The sequence below is a fragment of the Tasmannia lanceolata genome, unplaced genomic scaffold (genome assembly GCF_043159265.1).
Source record: "Tasmannia lanceolata isolate RefF3 unplaced genomic scaffold, GAP_Taslan_0.1 ptg000037l, whole genome shotgun sequence".
NCBI lineage: Eukaryota > Viridiplantae > Streptophyta > Magnoliopsida > Canellales > Winteraceae > Tasmannia > Tasmannia lanceolata.
Window position 1 is genome coordinate 2,214,003 of NW_027518714.1, and position 12,531 is coordinate 2,226,533.

At 36.6% G+C, this 12,531-nt stretch overlaps 1 long non-coding RNA gene across 1 annotated transcript; it reads left to right on the forward strand.

Annotated features, from left to right (window-relative positions):
• The first annotated feature begins 10,513 nt into the window (after window positions 1-10,513).
• Window positions 10,514-12,371, forward strand: LOC143862683 (uncharacterized). The gene is made up of 2 exons (XR_013240430.1): window positions 10,514-11,260; window positions 12,019-12,371. It is a non-coding gene; the product is annotated as an uncharacterized LOC143862683 (long non-coding RNA).
• Window positions 12,372-12,531: the final 160 nt, after the last annotated feature.

A 12,531-nucleotide genomic window follows, 5' to 3' on the forward strand; every position in this document is an offset into this window, starting at 1 on the left:
CTCATCCTCTCACACTTCTCATCTAGGACTAAAGTTTTCTTATGACTTTAGTGTTTTTGGAGGGAAGCCCAAAAACAAACATAAAATTACTAAAAACACCCCATTGTAAGTTTGAATTACAAAAAGACTTCTTTTCACATAAAGAGTCAACAATCCCCCACTAATTCAAAATTACAAGAAATAAATAAATCATAAATGTAAATAGATTTGATCAAGGCAAGATGTGTTATGCGTCAGTAGAGGTGTCTTTTGGACTTGAACCTTTACTTAGTGTAGGTATATCGAGTTTATCAAGTACTCGGTGAACATACGTCTTGAACCAAGCACTTTTAGTAATAAACTCAGACAACATACCACACACACAACACAGAAGGCATAAGCAAGTTCATACGGTGTCGCACTTTTCGGCCATGTGCTATGTCCTGTTTTCATGAGCGCTCTAGAGAAATTAGCCCATTCTCATAGGAAGCGGCCACACTTCCACACTCATATAGGTGTATCTATCAGGAGTGCCCTGTAACTACGCACCCCACTGACAATCAGCTAGTCAGCTATAGATAACATTAAGAGTCCTACAACTCATCCTCTTTTTGTTACAGGTTGCACCCACATCATAGGGATAGGCTTAGTGAACTTAATTCACATACAACTTGGTGCAAAACAGATCACTCAAATAACTTGTTTTTCCCATTGAACCTACTTCTTAGGATCTCCAGTCAGATAGGTTGGGTTCCTGTTATAGGTGATCTAAACAGTGGGCGTCAGCCCCATCCCCCTCGATGTGCTCATGACTAAATTTTTATTTAGTCATTTTGTAAGACAATCTGATATATTATCACTTGATCTTACATAATCAATGGTTATCACTCCATTCTTCAACAACTGTCTTATGGAGTTATGTCTCCGACGAATGTGTCGGGATTTACCATTATATACATTATTACCTGCTCTCCCAATAGCAGCTTGACAATCACAGTGGATTGTAATACCCGGTACTGGCTTATTCCAAAATGAAATATCAGTTAGAAGGTTTCTAAGCCATTCAGCTTCCTCACTTGCTTTTTCTAAAGCAATAAACTCAGACTCCATAGTTGATCTGGCTATACACGTTTGCTTGGTTGATTTCCAAGAAACTGCTGCACTTCCTAGAGTGAAAACATATCCACTCCTTGATTTGGTCTCAAATCCAGATACCCAATTTGCATCGTTATACCCTTCTAGTACAACAGGATATTTAGTGAAATGCAAACTATAGTCTATGGTTCCTTTAAGATATTTGAATACTCTAATTAGAGCTTCCCAATGATCACTACCAGGATTACTGGTATAGCTGCTGAGTCTACCTACTGCATAGGCTATGTCTGGCCTAGTACAGTTCATTAAATACATTAGACTCCCTATAACTCTAGAGTATTCAAGTGGATTTACTCCACTTCCTTTATTCTTACATAATCTTATACTAGAATCATATGGGGTAGCCACAGGTTTACAATCAAATTGATTAAACCTTCTAAGAATTTTTTCTACATAATGAGACTGAGATAAAATTATTTCTTCTGGGTTTCTTTTAATTTTGATACCCAAGATTACATCTGCCCTTCCCAGATCTTTCATATCAAAATTATTCGATAAAAAATTTTTAGTGCCTTTAATTACACTAATGTCTGTTCCGATGATTAGCATATGATCTACATACAGACAAACAATAAAACCACTATCCCCACTAAATTTGCTGTATACACATTTATCTGATTCATTTATTATGAATCCATTTGATAGCATCACACTATTAAACTTCTCATGCCATTGTTTTGGGGCTTGTTTCAAACCATATAGAGATTTTATAAGTTTACACACCTTTTGTTCTTGGCCTTGGATTACAAAGCCTTTAGGTTGATCCATATAGATCTCCTCATCTAATTCACCATTCAAAAATGCAGTTTTGACATCCATTTGATGGATTTCCAGGTTATAGATTGCAGCTATGGCAATTAAAATTCTTATTGTAGTTATTCTGGTTACAGGTGAATAGGTGTCAAAGAAGTCCATTCCTTCTTTTTGCTTGAACCCTTTAGCTACTAATCTAGCTTTATATTTATCTATAGTTCTATCAGTTTTTAATTTCTTCCTAAAGATCCACTTGCAACCAATAGGTTTGCAACCAGGAGGCAGATCTCTCAAGATCCATGTCCCATTACTCAAAATGGAGTCTATTTCACTCTTGACAGCTTCTTTCCAGAATGAAGAATCTGGAAGGGACATTGCCTCTTTATATGTCTTTGGATCTCCTTCTAGAAAATAGGCAATGAACTCTGGACCAAAGTTTTTCTCTACTCTTGCCCTTTTACTTCTTCCAGGCTCTATTGATTCTTCAGACACTAGATGGTCTTTATTTATAGATTCAATGGGTCTTTTAAGTGTGTTATCATTTAGACTAGTCTTATAAGGGAATAAGGTTTCAAAGAATTCAGCATCTCTTGATTCTATTATAGTGTTAGGTTGCATATTAACATGATCTGACCTATAAATCAAGAACCTATATGCACTACTGTTTTGTGCATATCCAATGAATGCACAATCAACAGTCTTAGGACCTAACTTAGTACTTTTAGGATCTGGAATCCTAACTTTAGCTAAGCACCCCCACACTTTAAGGTATTTATAATGTGGTTTTCTATTCTTCCATAACTCGTAAGGAGTTTTGTCAGAATCTTTAAAAGTTATCTTGTTCAGAATATAACAAGCAGAGAGAAGAGCCTCTCCCCATAAATTTTGAGGTAATCCTGAACTTCCTAACATAGAATTTACCATGTTCATTAGAGTTCTGTTTTTACGTTCAGCAACTCCATTTTGCTGTGGAGAGTATGGTGCAGTAACTTGATGTATTATGCCTTGTTTTTCATAAAATTCACTAAAAGCATTAGAAGTGTATCCACCACCTCTATCAGATCTTAAAATTTTGATCTTCTTTTCTAACTGATTTTCTACTTCAGTTTTATATGTAATGAATTTATCAAAAGATTCATCTTTATTTCTAATAAGATAAACAGTACAATATCTAGAGAAATCATCTATAAATGTAATAAAATACCTTTTACCTTCTCTAGTTAAAACATTGTTTAAGTCACATACATCACTGTGAATTAAATTTAATAGTTCTGTTTTTCTTTCTTCTACTTTGTGAAAAGGCTTCTTAGAGTACTTTGATTGCACACATACTTCACATTTCTCTACTACTTGATCACTTTTAGGAATTAAACCTATTGTCATCACTTTCTTTAAAGATGCATAGTTAACATGACCTAGTCTACCATGCCATAAACAAGAAGAATCAGTAATATAAGCAGAAGAAGATGAAGCTTTATTCATAATGTTCTCAGTTACATTCAGTTTGAATAAGCCCTCACTAGAGTAACTCTTTCCTACAAATTCACCACTTTTAGTGATTACAAATTTATCAGCCTCAAAAACCAGTTTAAAACCTTTCTTGATCAGAAGTGACCCAGACACCAGATTCTTTCTTATATCTGGTACGTGAAGGACATCACAGAGCTTCAGAACTTTTCCAGATGTAAGCTTCAACAGCACTGTTCCTTTACCCGTCACAACAGATGAGGACGAGTTTCACATGAAAAGCTGCTCTCCATCCCCTACAAGCTCGTAGGAAGAAAATACACTTCTGTCACTACAGATGTGTCTGGTGGCACCAATGTCCACCCACCAGTCATTCACGTTACTAACCAGGTTCACTTCAGATACTACGGCCGACAGATATTGATCTTCAGCCACATTAGCCTGAGGCGCAATGTTTCCTTGAGGGTTTTTCTTCTTATCATTTTTCTGACAGTTTTTAGCATAGTGACCTGCTTTCCCACACACAAAGCAGTTACCCTTCTTTTTCTTGAAATCCTTATTATTTTTCTTGAAATGACCTTTTCCTGATCCAGATGCAGGTTTAGAAAAAGTTTTCTTTCCAGATGAAGATTCAGTGAGATTTGCCTTAGAGTTAAACTCATAGGCCTTAGATTTCAGTTTTCTGAAACGATTTTCATCTTCAGTTCTAAGATAAACAAACAAGTCTTGAAGAGAAAAATCATTTCTGTCATGCAATAATGTGTCTTGAAATTTCTCCCATGAAGGTGGTAGTTTTTCAATAATTGCACCAATTTGGATCTGTTCTTCTATTTTGATCCCTCTAGCAAGAATGTCAGAAACAATCAATTGGATCTCATTCACTTGATCCATAATGGATTTTCCATCTATCATCTGATATCGAAAATATTTTCCAATTAGATGTTTCTTAGAACCCGCTGCTTCGACTAGGTATTTCTTCTCTAGAATTTCCCACAACACTTTTGCAGACTCAATTCTAAAAAATACATCAAATAATTGATTACTGAGACAACTCAGTATATGACCTTTACAAAGATAGTTATCTCTTTTTCTTTTCTCAGTGAGATGAGTTCTTGCAGGTTCTTCCTCATCAGGTAATGAATCAGGATCCTTCAAGATATAGTCTAGGTTTAGAAAAGTCAGAAAGAATCGCATTTTTTCCTGCCATCTACCGAAATCCGATCCGTCAAATTTCTCCGGTCTTTCGGTTTGGGAAGCCATGATGAGTAATTTCCACTAATCGAAATCCCAAAAAATTACAGATCACAGATCGAAGATTTGCCTTAAGAATGTTAGAAAAAAAATTGATGTGCAAATCTGTAATTTAGGATTCAAAAAATACCTTATAAGAAATTAATCTCACAACTTGAAGACAGAGATTACTAATACTATTTTCTGCAATAATAATCTGTGAAGGAAAAAGAAATCGTTAGATCACTTATCGAGTTGAGGCACGAAGAATCTTCGTTGTCCTTAAGGCAAATCTCACCCCCACTATGACGAATCAACGGTGCAGATGGGCGTCTCGGCGTATGCCTCCAGGATACAACAACTCTCGCTCCAGGGGTGTGCACTCACGCAGCCCGGATGCCTAAGAACTCGCTTATATTTGCCAAAAGCCTTGAGCAGAAAACCAGAGAGAAAGGCAGAGAAGAGAAAGAGCAGAAGAAGAATCCGTCAAGGATGATCTTCTGTTTTCTCTAAAACCGATTTATATAGAAAGATAATCGATCCGTTATGATGAAACGTCTCACTCTTTTAGTGCGTGAGAGACGTTTTCCAAACGGTCACTAAACCACGATTAAGGAATCTCAAACGGTAAAAAAAGAATTAAAACAAAATAAATAAATTCTTGACCGTTAAAAGGAAAAATAAATAATAGAAAAAGAAAAGCCTTAGGTCCACGCGCGCGCGTGGTAAGATCAAAAGCCCACCGGACCCAAGTGGGCGATCCGTGCGCGTAGGATCCCCATAATCTCTTGCTCATTTACAAGGTTAAGAGAGTGAAAGTATATATATGGCCACTCTCATCCTCTCACACTTCCCATCTAGGACTAAAGTTTTCTCATGACTTTAGTCTTTTTGGAGGGAAGCCCAAAAACAAACATAAAATTACTAAAAACACCCCATTGTAAGTTTGAATTACAAAAAGACTTCTTTTCAAATAAAGAGTCAACATGTATGAAGAGTGGTGGAACCCTATTGCCGAGAGGATGCTTTGTATTGCAACCTTGAGGTTGTTGGCTCGATCCCAATTGGACCACTGAGCCAAGAAGCAAACAAATATGAATTATCTGGTGCCCCCACCATTTGTTGCTCTCCAACATAAATGGGTCATGGCCTAAAAATCTCTACTTAGATAATCCTAACCTTTCAAATAAACCGAGGACTAGGATTGTCCGTGCAGATGTAGGCCATAGAAGGAGCGGTTTTGGTGGTTTCCACAAGACTTTTGCTTCCAATATTTGTCCTAATATTAATATATTTGGGCACCGCATGATTCATTAACAAAGAATATTATTGTTTTCTCATCATATACATTTCCTCTTTCACGTGATATGTTGGGCTTGTCCTCAACAAATACCCCAAAGTAAAACCTAACTCGAAAATAATGTTTTAGTCATTTAAAAATACCCTTTCGCCGACAAAGACGAATTCCTGGCAACGGCATCTTGCCTGACTGTAGGAAATTGCTTTTAATTTCCTATGAATAAGGCTATTTTTGTCATTCTCTCAGGGGTTGGTAGTTGGTAGGCTCCTACCTAAAGGACATTTATTGGGTCCCATTTGGGCCTCATCTGCGTGATCAGATTCGTTGATCTGAACCGCAACCATGTGTCCGGCCAAATGCTGTTAACAACACCTTGATCGGATGATCCTAGGCCCTTATCCAGAATCCGCGTTTCGCCAAGAGTGTCCAAACCGTTGATTTCTGTAGTACTATATCTTACTCATAGGATGTCCCTTTGGGATTGTACCAAGACCATGTGGGTCATCTTATGATGTTCAGGAAGATCAACGGTCTCGATTCCACATAACCGTGCAAAGAAAATGAGAAAACAATCTACATACATTCATGTGCATGTATGCGTGTATCATTTAAGTATGTATCCATACAAGAGGACACATCAAGACATAGAAAAAGATTAAGAACAGTGGTGAAAAAAAGAGAGCTCTAATTACAAGGTTTGGCTCAATATGTTACAAACCACTAAAGCCTAACAAACAGAACCAAAAAAAAAAAAAAAAAAAGGTTAAAAAAGAAGATGAAGATTCATCTACCAGTTTCAACTGTCTGAACTTCAGGGTTCTCCATTATACTTTCTAGAGAAGGTTTCCACCCTTCAGCCTTCTCTCTCCCTCTCTCAATCTCTACCAAAACATCCTCTAATCTCCTCCCTTCTTTCTCTTTCAACTGAAAGATCAACCAATCCAACTCTTCTCTGGTCACTAAGATCTTAACCCTAAAACCACCCTTTGGCTGTTCATCTTCTTCTTCTACTTGATATTGCTTCACCTCTGTTTCTTGACAATATGTACACGTCAGCAAGATATTGCCCATATTCCCCAGACCTGAAAAACCAAATTACACACTCTGGGAATATGATTTCTACTAGTAACTATATACAAGTGAGGAGGGGGAGATGGGTATTTAAAGGACTTTAGAATTTTTTTTATTCAGAAGTTGATCTGCCCCAGATTCAAAGCCAAGGCACATGCGAGTGGACCAGCTTTTCTTCTTCTCTCTCTTTCTCTTTTCATTTTAATATTTGGCAATCTTTTTCTATTTTTATTTTTTTTGGATTTTGTTTGTCTATGGAGTGATTTGTGGAAAAGGAGGAGACAGTGTCGTTTTACGTAGAAAGTGATGGTTACCGAGTTTTTCCACCCGGGAATTAGGTGCTGTCTCTCTCTCATTTCTTCACTTTTTTCAAATAGACTCGAGGATTAGACCAACAGCCTCAACAAAGAAAATGGATAAGCACAGCCTTGTTTGTTTTGGACTTTGAGAAAATATTATAGGTCCAAAACATAGAATTTGCAAGGGACCATCGCATAATGCATTTGGCTGGCTGGCTGTTGCATGGGAGAACAGACACATAGGCTTACTTTTCTACATATTTTGTCTTATTACAGCCGGCCCTTGAAATGCTTTCCTGCAATAGTCCATGGCAAATCCCAAACATTATTGGACTCAAAAAAAAAAATTGTTGACGTAGGGTGTCCCGGCCACCCCACTTTGTAGAGTGAGACTAATTCAATTCCCTCCGGATGCGGGGGATTCGAACTCTCATCTCTGGGGAGCATACTAGGACTTTAAGCCGAAGAGCCACACATGTATGGGTTTGGACTCAAATTTCTTAAGGACCTGTTTTTTCGCTTTTGCAAGTCTGAAACTGATTATTGGACTCAAAAATAAGATCCTTTCATTTTAGATTTTGAGAATCAATTTTGAATCCAAAACTGATTATTAGACTCAAAATTAAGTTAAAACAAACGTGCCTAAATTTAAGTCCAGTAATCAGTTTTGAACTCAAAATCGGTTCTCAAAATCTGAAACAAACATGGCCTAAATCATGGATATGCTCCCCATTGACGTGAGTTCAAATCCCCCTGGCTCACCCGATGCAAATGGTTTACGGGTGATTGCGCACATCCGTGTAGGGAATAATTCCGCCCTAAAAATTGGGGTGGAGATACCCTATGTCATCAAAACAAAAAAATTACATTAACATGGCCTAAACATTTGGAGTCGCAATCTTTTCTCAAAATCCAAAACAAACGGGCCTAAATCTGAGTCCAATAATCGGTTGTCAAAATCCAAAACAGACATTGCCTATTGGTAATAATCTTATGAGTCAAATAATCCGTTTTGGACTCACAGTTCATTCTCTAAATCCAAAACAAACTGGGCCAAAAAATTTGCTTTAACCATTGGTAGTAAAATGAGTTGTAGTCATTCTTACGAGTTAAATAGCTCTAATTTTTGTCAAGCTCATAAATGATGCCCAAATAGATAAAATAATTATACTATTCTTATGTAATATAATTGTTATTATTAAATTGTCTGGTCCATGTCTGGAGGTGTTTTCCTACTAAAAGTATTTCAACTTAAGGCCATAGTTGGATTTCAATAAAAAAAAATCTGACAATCCTTCCATGATTTAGAGAGAAATGATATGATCATGGTTAAATTAGAGGGATATCATCATAAATTGAAGGTCCCTCTAAATAAAACTTGAATAGTGTTGGTTCAAGTTATATTTTCCCATGTGTGAAAAAAAAGTAGGAAAATTTAGAAATATTCCTCTTTCCGAAACTTTTCCACACAAAAAAATCCATGAAAAGCATGTAGGGAAACTTTTCCACACAAAAAAAAATCCATGAAAAGCATACAGGGCCTAAATTCAAATTAAGAAACAATCGTGTGTAAGCATGATGTGGAATGACACAATACTAAGAAACAAAATGAGAATTTAATATAGAGGCAACCATTGGACTTGTAATTTGTATTTACATGAAGAGATAGGTTCCCTTTTAGAATAATAAGATGATTAATATGTACATAAAAGAAATTAATTTATTCTCTCTCACCGACTCGCCCTCGAGTGCGACATGCTGGACATAATCCCAAATGTTGGAGATGGTTCAGAGAGAGAGAGAGAGAGAGAGAGAGAGAGAGGTAGGTTAATTAATTTTAAGAGAAACTAGTTTTGTATTAAATCATTGTTGAACGTTTGATCTCGGACTTAGTCTCCATGGGAGAGAAAAGTTGACGAGAGAACAACCATCACCAGTGATGCATGCATGCATTCACACTTACATATCACATGCCCAGCATCCTCTTTTTGGGCCCCACACGTGCTGTGTAGACTTGATGATCTCCCAATTGCCGTTGAACCCATTTTGATCGGACGATCCTCTCAATTTTGATCTACAAGCCTCATTTCCAAGAAAAGCTAAATTGTTGATTTTTGTAGTCCTTTTAGGGAGATTATTTTTTAACCCCACTGTAGGATTATGCACCCCCCTTTTTAGCGGAATTGTGGGCAGACTTAAACGCTTTTGAGGTCAAAATCACGTTAAAAGGGGGGCGCATAATCCTACAGGAGAGTGAAAAAATCATCTCCCTTCCTTTTATCTTACATACGGGACGCCTAACCCCATCTTGCCAAAAAAAAAAAAAAAAAGGGGTATTGCTAACTAGTGTTAAGGTGCATAGGAAATGATATTTTACACATCTTTTGATAATAAATTCACAGAAAATGAGTATTTTTATCAAACAATGTCAACAGTCTTGATTACGAATAAATGTCCGAGATCTAAAAATGATGCAGGGCCCACATTATTCCGTGATCGAATATACCATTCATTTTGGGAAGTGATATATTCACCCCCTTTTCTTCCCTCGGCAACGCCATTTGTGTATTTAAGACTACTCTTTTTATACTAAAGAGGGTGGCCTCGAGAAGAAAAGGGGGGGAATGTATCATTTCCTATTATATTTTAGGCCCCGACATAGATAGATCTTGCCTCAAAAATAGTCTCTATAGGATGATCCTAACCATCCGATCTGCATAGGTTTCTATAGAATGCCATCCATTTTAGATCACCATGTATTGGATGGTTAAGATTATCCTATGGAGAAGATGTTGAGGCGCACTTTGGGCCCCAACAAAGGAATGTTTTAGATCCCCCAATAATGTGGGCTCACTGCATTTATTTTTTTTATATACATGAGCTTATAAAAAGTTAAAAACTTCAACTCTGTAAGAGTAATCTTTTTACATAAAAAAAGAAGAAAAGAAGTGAGATGATGACACACTTCCTTACGTATGTTTCTGAGTATATTGGGGTATTCATTAATGGCGGTGACATTTCAAAGAAGTGTTGGAAATATGTCCGACTAGTATTCCACAGTTAAGAGTTAAGACTGAATGGCATCAGCCAAATGTGTCTTGTCTTAAAATCAAGACGACTGAGTCTACTCTAATAGAGGCACCAATGGTGAGTGAGAACGTATACGTAATGTTAGAAATTTTTTATCTAGGACAACAACTCAACCAATATAAAAGGGAGTCAACTCAGACCAGGCGATAATTGACTCGAGAGAGTTTTCTAATAGTGGTCAAAATGACTGATATCTGCTTACTGATTGGGACTGTTGATCTAATGGTCCATCACTGGACAATCCAGCAGGGCTTAAAGACATCATTAACGCACCTTTTCACCCTACTTGATCCCAGGAGATAGGATCAAGGGCAACAGCCAACAGGCTAAACTTGTGATGGCCAAAAATCACTTCAATGATAAAATATGTGAACATTGGATGGACATTGCAATGATTTTATCTCTTCATACTTGACTGCAAGTGTTTATAACAATGAAGTCTATTTGAAGCAGCATTTTTTTTATTAGATGTTGGTTGATTGTAGTGTGTATATTACATATGTAGTAGAGGGAAAGTCTCCAGTAAAATACATACATGAATGCAATGGTTTCCCAAGAGGAGTCCGTTTGTGACTTCCATGCCATTGTTACTAGTTAGAAGTTGAAAAAATACTCTAGTTTTTTGCATCCTAAGGTTGTGGTTGTTTTAGATGAAGATAGGCAAAAAGTGTTTCATCCTCAAAGGATATGATCTGTTCATTTTGGGTTTCTCTCTTTTTGGTTTCCATCGGCAATTTATTTGGTTCTTGCAACTCTTCTCATGGTTTTAAGTTAAATAACTACCTTGCTTTTAAATTATTGCAATTTCTACTAATTTCACCCTTACCCTATTTTGAGCAGATGCAAGCAATACCTGTCAGTTGCTCGATGAAATGTTTTATTGAGACAAAATTATATTGCCGACTATAGTTAATGGGTATGAAATCTCTAGGCATATCTCCATCTGTGTATTTTGGTATTGGTTATCTATAGTAATTCAGAGCCCACATGCTACATTAGTATAATAATCTTATAAATAAAGGTAATGGAAAAGGTAATCGGATTTTCCAACACGAATGCGCTAAAGGTCATAACGAATGAAAGGGTAGAGGAGATACATGTTGTTGAGGTATTCGAAAGGGCAAACTAATCGAGAAAGTGCAGAGTAAAGAAGATTGTGATTGTCAGAAAAGGGTAGTGTCATTATCAAAGCACTGCATTTAGATGCATTTGTTTTTTGACCCATTGCTTCTTTTTTTTTGCTTTTTTTTATACATTTTAGTATGATTTGATTAGATGAACAGCACCAGCTGTTTGAGGGAATGCGTCAAGAACATATTGTTAAAACATTTTATACTATTTATGTTTGCAAAGATCTATAATCCATTGCCAAACATTTTATAAAATCCATGTATCTTATAACCCAATACACCATGGAATTCAATTACTGTAGAAAGTTTATTTATTTTTGGTTATCCATAGTAATTAGGAGTCCACATGCTATATAAGTACAATAATTTTATAAATAAAGGTAATGCACAAGCTAATCAGATTTTCCTTAAGGTCATCAATTAGAATTCTGTTTCTTTGCATTTTCATATGTATGGCGGGGTTCTCTCTCCAAAATCCAACCACTGCCAGTGGTTTTTTGGTTTTTTAACTGACACTCTTTCACATGTACTGTATTGATTTCAGGCAGAGTCCATGGCTTCTAATTTGGAATTTCTTGATGGTATTCTACTTCAGCCTGCCAGCAATACAGTTATGACTACACCAACAGGGTCCTAAACCATCTATTTTAGAAGATTTATTTTGCCATATCCCATTTAGTAGACTATGTGCAGCAGTGAGCTTTATGGAAGTTAATGGTGCCACAGCTTATAGGGTTTGTGGTATGATCCTGTAGAGTTTTTTTTTCCTTTTTCTTTGTGTGTGGGTGTGTTCCTACGAAATGCAGTTGTTTCTCAGAAGCTACTAGCTCATGGACATGAGATAAAAAACTTTAATGGGAGCCAAAATGAAGTTAAATCAAATACTAGAATTACTTATATTTTCTTCATTTTTGGCAGTATGTTATGGTTTGGTTGGTTTCTCATAAGGAACTTCTTTAAGGCTATTCCTTGGTTTGGGTAGCTTTGGGTTCTGAAGTAACTTAAGATGGTGGGGTGGTGATTTGTAGCCTTATATCAGGTTGAGATTGAAAGTGTC